The 11,460-nt window shown below is 37.1% G+C and overlaps 1 protein-coding gene across 2 annotated transcripts in view; it reads left to right on the forward strand.

The window, feature by feature from the left end:
* Positions 1 to 1,755: 1,755 nt before the first annotated feature.
* ctnna2 (catenin (cadherin-associated protein), alpha 2) overlaps positions 1,756 to 11,460 on the forward strand; it is a 286,505-nt gene continuing 276,800 nt past the window's right edge. Inside the window, exon 1 of one of the 2 annotated variants that reach the window (XM_014007866.1) lies at positions 1,756 to 2,040. The gene's annotated coding sequence lies outside the window, so the exon portion shown is untranslated. The remainder of the gene's footprint in view (positions 2,041 to 11,460) is intronic. The other variant, XM_014007865.1, reaches the window with a different exon arrangement.

Consider the following 11,460-nt stretch of genomic DNA (forward strand, 5'->3'; position numbering starts at 1 on the left):
CACACACACACACACACACACACACACACACACACACACACACACACAAAACAAAAAAAAAACAGATATGCCAGGGGCGGTTCTAGGGGTAGGGACACAGGGGCATTGGCCCCATCTGAAATCTGATTGGCCCCCTGAAGTGCCCCTGTCCTTTCACTCATCTGTCCTTGCCCAATAAAAATTATGGTGGCTGCAGTTCCAATTCCAACCACTGGAAGCGCCAGCGAGTCAAATAGGTAAGTCCAACATGAAGCAAGCTTACAGGTCTTTTTCAATTTGAAGAATCCTGCAGAAAAAAACAACAACATTTTTTACTGACAACAATGGCTAGATTTTCTTACATGTTGTGTGTTTGAAAGTATTTTATTTATTTACAGTAAAAAATCATGTAAAATTGATAAGGAGAATTTACTGTGCAAGCTTTTACAAGTGTTTGAGCATGTGCGACTGATTAAGTGTATAAACCTTACAAAAACTGGGGATTTGTGTGCAAGGATGTCAAACAAATACTTGGCCCCTCTATGGATATTGTGGCCCCTTACACTGAAAAATCCTAGATCCGCCACTGAGACATGCTGTATAAAAAAAACCCACTAAAACGCTTGACCTTATTTCCACTGGTGGCTTGTTCAGTCACTTCGGGGCTCTGACTGCACTCTGTCACCTCCACCAGAGAGCCCCGGGCTACATATAGGATTGAACGAGACTAAAGGGCCAGACAGAATGGTGATAAGAGCTTTAAAAGTCAACAGCAAGATCTTAAGATTGGACCTCAAGGACCGTGATGTAGTACAATCAAGCTAGCTACCACATGTGAGGTGGCCTGCCTGCTGATTTACAGTGCTTATAAAATACTATCTTCTATTACAGTTCTTTTAAAGTTCCCAAGTTTAAAAAGTCAGTTTCTTTATATGCAAAAATAGGAATCTGTGGTGGATGAAGTGGTTTATTGGAGTGGTAAATTAATGCATTCTTTGCTTTACAATAAGCTTTACAATAAGTGTCTTTGTGTTCATTTGTTTTCCAAATGTATTGTTTTATCTTATTAGAAAGCTGATGTTAATCAACAAATTTTTACTTAATGTTTACAAAATATTGCACAATAAATTAGATCTGCTCTGAAAAGCCTGAGTAATCAGACTAACTTGAAACGTAGATGTTAAACTCCTTAGGAGCAGCTGATTTGCACATTTTAGATGCATTTGTGCTTCAGCATGCCTGCTTTAAATGAATGTGCTGGGTTTCAACAGAAACTGATGGTATGATGAGGAGCATAACTCAGACATTTAGATCATCTGAATTGGAGAAAGTAAATAATAAAGTGGAGGGCAGTGGTCCCCTTATAGGGACCAAAGATTGGCAACCCTGCTTGAATCATTGCAAATATTTAAACTGAATAAAAACCATATAAAAATAGGTAAACCAGTTCAATCATTTATTCTATGCGATGCTTTGTAAAATAAAATGTATTTTTTATTTAGTTACATTCAGAAGCTGTAGCCTATTGGGAAGTCTTACAGTGTGTGGTGAGTTGCGCATCTTTTGTACACTGACACAACATACAGAATAAATACAGTCTGCGATTACATTAATTCCTATTCAGCTTCAAAATTGTGGCAAAGCTCAGCAATCCAGTGTTTGCTCCTCATTCACCGAATCCGCGCATGCGTCAGAGGAGCCTCCTCTGATTTGACGACCCTGGAATCGAAGCACACAGCCCACTATGTTGCAAGGCTCCCCGTTACTAGCGCATCATCGTCTGCACCTGCCTACTCCGTTGTTGCGGTCGGAGAGCTGGGAGGGGTCATTATTTCGCAGGGACCGTGGGAGGGAGGAGGCACATCCGACACACCGACAAAAGCGTGCAGCCTCAGATTCAGCACCACAAGATTAAAAGGAAGCGTCCGGATTGTCAATCTCCGGTGGGGGGGTTTCACTGAACAGGAGGACACCATTTTTATTTTTGGGGAGTGCTCAGTAAGACCGGGTGCTGTGCACAGTTTGTGGACCTGTGAGAGGCGTCATCTCCAACAGTTAAAGGTACGGAGTAGTTAGTTGGGAGAGAGAGCGCCGTGGCTTGTGAAGCTGGGAGGTTTTTCCTGGTAGCAGCCCGGATAGCATCTTACACTTACTGCACCGACTGCTAACATTTAGCTTAGGCGAGGTCCTGTGCTTTCCATTCATTATTGAGCCATATAAATGTATAGCTCATGCGCGTGGCTGCAAACATAATTATCTGCGCCGAAACACGCGACAATTCTACAACGAGATGATGCGCGGCGTTTTATTGCGTCGCCCACCCTGCTATCGAAACTGCTCTCCCCCACCACCGCTGCTATCCAGCGAGCCCGGTGCTGAAAGCCTGCACCGACTTGCTTGTTCTGGCACAGCCCAGCGACGCTGCTAGGCTAAGCTAACAAAACACCGGTCACTTGGAAATGAACATTCACACACCTGCATTTATGCCTGCCTAATTATTCAGCGGCTGGTCCCTAATTGGCACTTGGTTTGTCCATTTTTTTTAATGCAAGTTTCGCGCGACTTCCTGCTCTCGCCTTTTAATCTTTTATTAAGGTTTCATTTCTTTATCTCTTTGTTCTGCTAAGGATTGAACGTGTGTCTGCTTTCTATGGGAAGTTGATGCAAAAGTTAGGTTGCTCTGTCCTAAGCGATTCTGTTTTGTTTATTAAAGTGCCGTTTCTATTTAGCTGGACGATGCGAAGTCGCAAAGTGATGTGACATGCCTCACCCTGCAACTGCAATTACTTTCAGCACTATGWCAGCCTTAATTCATTTGTTACTTTTTAAGTGTTTGCTTAAAACTCTGAAACAGTTTGTATTTTTTTATTGTAAATTTTGTAATGTATATGAAGTGCATTTTGCATGTTTCTTGTCCATTAGCTCCATCTGAGTCAACATTAAAAGCTGTAATTATTTGAGGGTATTCTGGATTTACTACAACACTGTACAGTAACAGCATGAGTCAGGCCAAAGCATGCAGACCCAGTGCGGTGTGCCACATTCCCTTCCTGTAACTGGAGATTGAGGATCACAGGGGTTTTCAGAGGTCACATAGCTGAATATAGAGTCTGAGCTGTTGACTGGCAAGGAGGTGTGCACACCCACTCTGTTATAGGCTGCACAAATGTGGCTTTTTCTCCTCCATGTTGCCCAGCGCTGAGGGCAATGTTTTTGCTTGTGTGTGTCTGTCTGTGGCATTAAATCACYGRACATATTTTATTGAAACTTTCAGAAGGTAATCAATGAGCGTACAACTGCTCGTCTTTTAAGTTCACATGTTACCAGCTCACTTTACCTGGAGGGGGATGCCAAAGCCAATACATTGTCAACCCACCCACCACCCACCCTGCCAGATTTGATCGGGCTTTGCCTCAAAGTGTTCGAAAGTGGCTAAAACTCCTCACCTTTCACCTTAAAATGATCTTATAGTCATGAAAGGTGACCGGCAATATGCATTCTTTCAAGGAATTTCATTCTGCAAAAATGGGTAGCTCACAAAAAAAGTGACATTTTAAATAACAAGTTTTAAAATAAKTGCTAGTTTGCTTTCTTTAATATTTTTCTGTTTAATGAGATAAGAGCACTTTTAAAAGAAGTAGTTGCCACCTCCCATGACTGCAGCAGATGCGCTTTATTTTCCTACAGTATTCGGTTGACTTCTAAAATAAAATAAATTATAAATGCAACAAATCTGTATTATTTATTTTCATATTTTTGGTCAAATACATTATGATTATTTAACATATCTGTTTTAATCAACGTCAGTCTTCTAAAACTAAAGTGAATATTTACTTGCCCCTTTTTTATCTACCTAACAGTCTTTAAACAGCATTTGTTTATTATTTTAAAATGATTATTCAGAATGTGGTATTGACCACTGTTGTCTCTGTTTGCAACGCTATTCCTGTTATCTGTTGAGTTCAATGCTGTTTCAGGTGTTTTTTTAATTTAACAAAAATATGTACAAAAGGTTGCCTTCAGGCTAGGCTTGGACATAGTCGTATCGTGTGCAATTAATCGTCAGAAAAACATTAATCGATTACTTTTTGGCACTTGACGATTAATACGATTAATGCCACCAGGCAGACTGACTGGRGATTACTCCGGTCAGTCCGCTCGGTGCTCCTCTCTGCTTCAACCATGACAAACATTAAAAATAAAGTTCTGTAATTTATTTATCTATCAACACAATCTAAAATATGATGTATGGCCTGAAATCTGTAACTTTTCACACAATTTGGAACATTTTTTTACAAAGAGCAAATCTTTCCCACTAAACTGGTCATTGACTACGAAATAAGGGTGTCCAGGGACTCCAGGGGATTAATCGTCAAATTAATCATCGGCTAAATACCACAATTAATCGTGATATTTTTTTGCCAATATTGCCCAACCCTACTTCAGGCCCAGGCCTCCCTTGAAAAAGATTTGTGATCTCAGTGGGATTTGCCTGGTTAAATAATGGTTAATAATAATAATAATAATAATAAAATAATAATAATAATTGATAGATATTTTTAAACTTTATCATTTTTTGTATATTTGATCCTATTGCATTAATCAACCGTATTAATTGTCTTTCTTGCATCTCTGCAGCTTTGAGCTGCACTAACTGATAAGAAACAACCCTGTGATTGGTCAAGATGTTTCTCTCTGTGCTCTGCTTGTAATAAATTGTACAGTTTTTCGCAGCCGAGGTCAGAACTTTCTGCTGAGATCTGTCTTTAAGCGTCCTCAGAAACTTCTCACTCTTTGCAAAGAGAAAACTGTTTTAAACTGAATACTTATGTCTGTGGTTGGTTCATGTCTTTTTAAGGGGTAATTTAATGTCCACTCTGACAATCGTAATACTAATTCTTATTGTTCAAGTTGGTGTAACAATAACAAACAAATCCTGATGTTTTTGTTTTTTTTGCTTAGGAAGTACTATATCAAGTACAGAATTAGTCTTTTACTAAATATTGACAGAAGAAAGAAAAAAAGGGCAAAAGCTGTGCTTCCAGGCTGCCAAGCATGGACAGACTATCCTCTGCCCTTTGGGAAATAATTACATATGTTTATCACTGCCTCACCATCTGCCCAAGACTGTCTTTTATACACGTGTTGTTCAACCATTCTGTTTCTTCTTTCTTTCTTGTATTTATTTATTTATTTATTTATTTATTTGTTTATTTATTTTACAGTAGATTAAATCCCAAATTTGGGGTTATGTGGTTACACAACAGTTAACTTCTGCAACACATCTTTCAGTTACTGTAATGTTTAAATRACTTTAAACCTCTTAAAATGGTAACACATGTGTCCTTTGAATATATTTTGAAAAGACAATCCTTGTTATGAACACATAGGTAACAAAGCTCAAAAAAGGATGATCATATTTGAACATTAGCTCAGTTGGTATAGCTTCCCTCTCTTTCTCCTCATGTCACTATATTTCAGACTCTGACAGCCGTCTGTATTTAATCATCTAAAGGTTTTGGATCAGTTAGTGTTTGTCATGTGCAGTAGAAGAAATTGATTTATTTTTTTCAAATGAAATACAAAAAAAAAGAGAGCCATAATTCATGTGTGAGACTATACAATCAATGGGAGCCGGGCAGTGTTTTGTGTTTTCTGTCTCCTGGGAGAGCAGGCAGTATTGACTACCGAGGAACCCCTCGATGTTGTTATGCTGAAGCACGGCTTTGAGGTAGCCATGGTTCCCCCACTAAGTGGAACAGGATTGCTTGTYCTCTTAGTCCCACTTTAACTCAAACTTGTGCACACATTCTTGATAGCTTTTAGGAGATGAGGCAATAGAAGCAACACCAAACGATCGATGGTTGTAGCTTCCATGTCTACAACATCAATTTTAACTGTCCCTACCCCYGGGTTTCCACTGCTTAATGTTGTGTGTTAAACTGCAGGGGCCAGACAGCAGGGTATACTACTTTCTTATTTTACATATGATGAGATGTGATAGTATTGTTGGCTTACAAAACAGTTTGAAATRTTGGCACATGCTCAGTATGTTTAAAAAAACTATGCTTTTTATACTGTAAGCAAGAAGAGAACCCTATTGTTGAAAGATGGCGCATATTACCAACAGTGCACTGAAGTACTGTGTCAGCATGTTTGGTTCTGCAAGGATAATTAAGCCTTTTTTCTTTTAATTTATGCATTTTTCACACGACAAAATACAAACAAAACACCTTGTGAAAAACTGCTTCAGTGAACCTTTATATTCAACCAACATTCTGTAGAGATTTGTCATTACCCCAAGAAAACATAATCTAGCCACCCATATTACTCATTAGTTGGTGGGTGGATGTGGTTGAATATTTCTCATAGAAACGGTTCACAGAATATTTTAAGTCATCTTATTTTAAAAAGCTAAGCAACTGAAATAAAAAAGTACAAAAAAGTTGATACACTTTGTTACCACAGATACACCTGAGTTGTCTAATTAACTGTTGATGTCTTATGCAGCTCGAATCTTATTTTCAGGTTACAACTATATTTTTAAAGACTCGTAGGAAGGCAAATGAAAGCTGCTAACAGACCTGAAGGGAGTTTTAGGTGTAGAGCAGCTTTAAAATCAAAGTGTGGTAAATGGAGTAGAGTTAATGCAATGTCAAGCTTTGACATTTTTTAGAAGGTCCTCTCTTTTGGCTGGACCGATCTTCCWTGCTGTAAAATTTCATTGCTGTCAAAGAGCCAGATTTTTACTTTGGGCAGTTTATTTGGCGAGTTGCTGTAACGTCTCTTCTGGCTTTTGCAAAAGCACACATCTCTAAACAAGATGGTTCATTTCTTGTGATATTACAACTGGAGAAAAGAAAAAAAAAACAACAACAACACGTTTAGTCAACGTTTGTTAAACCATATTTTTCTTTCACATTCTGCTACACTTCACCCATTTTAAAGCTTGTTTAACTCGTGTGAATTCACTCGGAAAATCTATGAAAGGGTCGAGTCAGTAGCCAATGTTTCTGCACAACCAGCCATTGAAGAAAGTCAGAAATATTAGCTATACATTTTTTATGAGTCAATCTTCCGAAGGCAAACAAGTGTTGCATTGATATTTTGAGAATCCTTTCTGCAAATAAAGTTTTGAAACATGGCTTTAAATTTTGAGGCTTTTTCCTCAGAGAGAGAACACAGTAACAATATTATTAGTTTGCTAATTCCAAGAGCTAAAGCAGCATAAAAAGTGAGTCACTCCAAGAGAGACCCTCAAAAAGGCTGTGTGTGCTCCTCTCTTTTTGCTAGCCAAAGTTCAGATATTCATACAAGTCTGACTAGCCTGTACGCTAATGACTGCGCTCCGGACATGTCTGGTCAGTCCACGTCCCAGTCTTGGTGCTGAAGCACTTTTTAGKCCCTGGTTTATGATCTGACCACTGCTTTATTACTTTTGCAGAGTTGGTTCCTTTAAACGTAAAATCGATTGCTTCTGGTACCTTTTTTTTCTGCTCAGCAGTTTTTATTGTGGTAGTTATTCCTGAAACAAGGCCAGCAAGTATAACAGATTTATGATTTGTGGTATCTCAAACAAGTTTCTCAGTTTCATGTTTCTTAAACGTGCTTTTTTTGTTTGCTTGTTTTAATTGTCACGTCAAAGTAGCTGTAGACATAGAGTTTTGCAATGGTTGAGATTTATAAAATAATATGTATGCATAAACTCTCACTCATTTCAGAACTGTGTGTATTACACGGGGTTCTACAAAATGATACAAATTCATCACTCTGGCAAATTCTCACTATATTTAAACAAATAATGTCTGAATTTTTTTTTTCTGCCAACGTAAGAATTGCAAAATACAGCACATCAGCAGTGGAAGATGCTGTCAGTTTGTTCAGGGCTGAGAGTATATGGAGCATCCTTCTGTACCCTATACAGAAAGGTTTGATGCACATGAACTTATAGGTCTGCGTGTAGGTGTTCTTTAGCTTAGGCATCCAGAGCTGCAGCCTTATCAGAGGTAGGATACATTGTAGCTTATATATTTTAGAAAAGCCTATAATTTTCTCAAAATTTCACCATAGCAACAAGTATTTTGTGTAATCTGAATAAGAAAAGCTAGTGGACAAGACTGGTAATAGTTGGCAATGAGTTGTAGTTCTGTTGCATTGTCAATACAAAAACAAAGTGGTACAGGGAAGGTTAGATTTGGACAAAAGTAAGGTGTCTCCTTTTTGTAGCTTGGGAGATGTAAGAAAGTTGCTTATGTGTTTTATGAGGAGACCTTTCTGAGTTGGCTTGTCCATCTCTTTCACCCTTTTTGTTTAGGTGCTCAGTGGCTAAAAAAGTCTTGAGCTGGCACAGTTTTAAAATCTCTAAGAACCACCACAAAACCACCACAGATTATTATGCCACATTCAATGCATCTTCAAATCGAGCTTGAAAACACAACCAGATCTCCATTTGCTGTTATCAYTTTTCATCAAATTGAATAGTGCAAATTGGTTGTTTTCATGTTAATCTTATGTTTAATTTGTTGTTGAAACCTCTAAATATATATTCTTTATTTCAAATTAATTTCCCTCTTGACCAGTTGTTTGCATCCTCTCAGATCAGCGGAGAGCTTTGTTTGCAAAATTAAACTTCATCTTTTGATCACAGCATTAATTTAGAGATGAAATGACCTGTAATAAAGTTTTAGTAGTACCAGGTGAAAGCCTAAATGAAAAAGGAGCAGACGGCCTTCATACCTCCCACGAATTGGGAGTAAAATTGCTCCCAGAGCAGACAGCACCTTTTTATCATGACAATCTTCTGGCTGCCAAGAGTTTCTCAACAGTTGCAAGGATTCTCCCTGAGCCTCCCACAAATTTATAGTCTCAATGAAAAGTTATTGAGTTTGACAAGACTGAATCGTTAATATTTTTTCAGGCCTTATTTGTTGGTCCTTTAGGTCTACAGCGTGTGGAATAACACAAATTCAAAGGAGATTTTTGGATTTTATTCAGCATATACCGTATCTATTTTGTGGGTTGTCAGCTAAACAGAATTTATATTCTTTATGCAGACAATGATGACCGAAACTGTTAGTGGCTTTTTAAAGCTGGAGTTACAGATCCAGTGTGCACTAACAATGTGACTTAGTGAACTGTGAGTAATGCAGGGTCATCCTCACTTGCAGTGTCATTGTTTTTCCAGCCATGAAAGATCATGTCAACAAGCCCCTGGCAGTGGAAACGTTTTATTTTTTGGTTTTTTTTTTTTTTTTTTGCACAAGCTCTTTACTGAATCAGAGCGAAAAAAGAAACTGTTAGACCAAACGAAAATGTTTTGAGTGCTTTGTTCAAATATTCTGAGTTGACATACTAATGAGCAATTCCAGTTTTAAAAGATAAGATAAGATAAGAAAAGATAAGATAAGGTAAGATAATATAAACCTTTATTGTCATTGTACAGAGCACAATAAAATTACAGTTCAGAACACCCATCCACAAGAAGATTTTAATAATAAAATTATTTCTATTCTTGGTTCATATTTTTTTCTGATTTAGATTGTATATTTAACAACATACACAATCATATCTTAAGTTTCCTGGTTCAGTTGTAAATTTGAGAGGTTAAAGAGAGTTTAAACTGTTATTTGTCAGCATTAATTTAACAAAAAAAAAATATATATATACATAAAATGCTTTATGACTTTAAACTGAGGTATTTGTACAGATTTAAACTAACTGAATATGTAATGGATAATCTCATTCCTTCACACCTTTGTGTAGTTGACTTCATTATCCATGCTGACCTGATGCGGAACAATGTAATCAGTCACATGAAGTCGGTGGGCGGTGTTAAAGATGCAATATTCAAAGCACGAGTACAGAGGAATGACCCCAGCAAGGACGGTCACATTGATGTGTAAAGCATCCATGAAAGACACGCATGGAAAACTGTTTCTCATTTACCTCTTCAACAAACCTCGCTATTTTGTACCAACAAAAGTATTTTGCCATTTTCTTAACAAAATTGTTTCCTTTGATTCCAGTTGAAAATACAGATTTCCTTGTGAAATCAACCTTTTATTTGAACCAGTGGTTTAGAAATAATTTCAGAGAAGTTGGGCTACAAAAATAAAACTTGGGCTCTCTATCGTGTCACATTGAGTAGAGAAAGCAGCGATGATGGAGTGCAGCTTACTGCTCAGTATTTTATCAGTGTAATACAAACACAGATTTCCATTAACATCAGCTGCTCCCTAAACAGCTGGTCACTCATTCAAGACCAGCTGCTAGTTGGTGAGACCTCTTATAATTTAATAGCTATTAGGTTTATGAAGTTTCCACTTACCATGCATGTTTGTACTTTTATGACCAGTCGGCTTTGCATGAGGACAAAACAAGCACGGTGTCGGAGAAATGTTGCCGCCTGTTTCAGTTTTTTTCTAATGTGCTCAGCTGAGCTTTTATGTTGTTCAGGTAAAGCCATGTTTAAAACTTTAAAAGTAATGACAAAACACAATTGTGATATTTGTTTATTTGCTATTGATTAATTACTGTGACCAATTTCTTGTGATAAAAAAAGAAATGCAAATTGGTAAAAGTATTGATAGCATAATGATATCTATTTTTAGCTAATGATTCACACATAAAAATGGATAATTTAATACTATGATAAAAATACATTTTATGGAGGAAAATATGATACTTTTACTTGCTCTTGAACCATTAGGTATACTGTATAAAAACAGACTGGCCCTATGTTGCTCTGATAGGCTAGTGCAGGAAAACTCATGCCTGTCAGTTTAAATCACTGTGTCATTTGAACACTTTACAACAATCAAAACAAGCTCATTGTGGAAATTGAATTTATTTTTTCTTTTTATTTTTTTACATTTTGTGAAACTTCGCACAACTGTATATTTTTGTCACAAAAATCCTACATGTGGTGCAGGATTAAAGACATGTACTCACATCTGACCTATTTACACTAAACAAGTTAATCCCAGACTAAACCATGACTGGACTGTCATGAGATTACACCATGTGTAAAACGCAAGTAAAACATCAAAGCTTTAAAAATAGTTTGATTCTTCTTTTAGGCTGGACTGCATTTGGAAAATTTGGTGCTTTTCATGCTTATTGCAGTTAACGTCTATAAAAAATATAATAGTGGATAAACCAATTTTAATATGGCCACAATCCACTTCAAAGCTATACATTAAACTACTTACTGCCTTGTACTTTTGGTATTGTGGAAATGCTAATAACAAGACCTAGTGTGTATGAAACAGCTGGATAGTTTTCTTTAATTTGACTAAAGTGTGTTCCTTGTAGTTAAGGATTTGTATTTTAAAAGTAGTATAACTGTATATTCTCACTTAATCATTTTAGTTCATCTTGGGAATTAGTTGGGAGGTATAGATATTTATAAATGGCTTAATATGTACGACTCTGTTATCTTTTTTGACATTGCATTTAGTTTGTGCCTAAACTATTATTATT

The sequence above is a fragment of the Austrofundulus limnaeus genome, unplaced genomic scaffold (genome assembly GCF_001266775.1).
Source record: "Austrofundulus limnaeus strain Quisiro unplaced genomic scaffold, Austrofundulus_limnaeus-1.0 Scaffold45, whole genome shotgun sequence".
Lineage (NCBI taxonomy): Eukaryota > Metazoa > Chordata > Actinopteri > Cyprinodontiformes > Rivulidae > Austrofundulus > Austrofundulus limnaeus.